Here is a 1,301-nt window from a genome sequence, read left to right on the forward strand (position 1 = left end):
CAGCATTCAATAATCCTGTGTTAGCTAGTCCTGCAGTAACTACAATGTAGTTACATATACATGTCATGACATCAGTCAAGACATTAGTGTTTTACCATACAATGCAGCCAATTAAACACCTACAAAAACAATCTTAATTAGCAGATGAAACATATAAAATATCAGATCAGATAGACAAGAGCTCCCCCTGAGATAGTGCTAGGGAGTTCTGAAGTTCTTACCAGAGTTTCTTAAGTAAAGAGGTTTCTGAAGTTCTCTGCAATTTCTTAAGTCCAAGTTAGATAATTTTATTTATAGAAAAAAAATATGTTGCAGAATGCTTAAGGTATTAGACAATATTTTCATCAGAGTTATTAATTACTTCTCCCCCTTTTTGTCAGAATCAAAAAGACATAGTAGAAAATAAGTAAAGAGAAAAACTTGAATTCATAGATAGAAGCACAAAGGCAACAAGAAAAAAAAACATCAGATTCAGAGAGATAGCAAAAACAAAGACAACAGGCAAGCCAAAAAAATAAATCCTAAGTGCCTAAGGGTTTGGAGGCGGAGGCATTCTCTGAAGCAACATTGCAAGCATGCTCTGGATGTTTTCGTTGACAGTATCTTGCTTGTCCATTCTGGCCCGGAGTTCATTCTGATCTTGCTTGAGTTCTTTCAGAGTCTGAAGAACCGTAGGAATCACAGAAGAGGACTCCCCCAGAGTCAGAGCCTTCTGAGCTTCAGCTTCAGCAGCAGCTTGAGCTTCTGCATCTGCCAGAGCCTTTGCTTCAGCTTCCTTTTGCCTTAGGATTTCAGCTTCCTTAGCAAGTCTTTCTTCTTCTATCCTTCTTGCTTCTTCTGCTTCTCTGGCAATTCTCTCTTCCTCAAGCCTTCTGGCTTCAGCTTCTCTGGCAAGTCTCTCCTAGAGTCTTGCCTCAGCATCTCTGATGTAGCCATTTCTAACTTGTTCAGAGATGCCCTTCAGTCTAAAGGCCTCAGATGTCATCCAGCCAATGACTCTGTTCCAGTGAGTCCTTACAGATTTAGGATCATCACTGATTTCAGAGTTAGTGACCAGAGAATCGACCTTTTGAACTGAAGCCTCTGCAATCATCAAGATGGATTCCTTAAGGGTAGGTTTAGAAAGTTCAGGTTCAGGTTCTGGTTCAGAGGTATGAGGTGGAGAGTTTTGAGGGCTGAGATTTAAAGTTTGAGGTTCAGATTCTGATTCAGGTTAGGGTTCAGATTCTGCTTCTGGTTGAGGGTCAGATGTTTGAGGTGAAGCATAAAGAGGGTTTAAATCTAAAGGTTCGGATTCTGGT

The sequence above is a fragment of the Lathyrus oleraceus genome, chromosome 6, assembly GCF_024323335.1.
Source record: "Lathyrus oleraceus cultivar Zhongwan6 chromosome 6, CAAS_Psat_ZW6_1.0, whole genome shotgun sequence".
Classification (NCBI taxonomy): domain Eukaryota; kingdom Viridiplantae; phylum Streptophyta; class Magnoliopsida; order Fabales; family Fabaceae; genus Lathyrus; species Lathyrus oleraceus.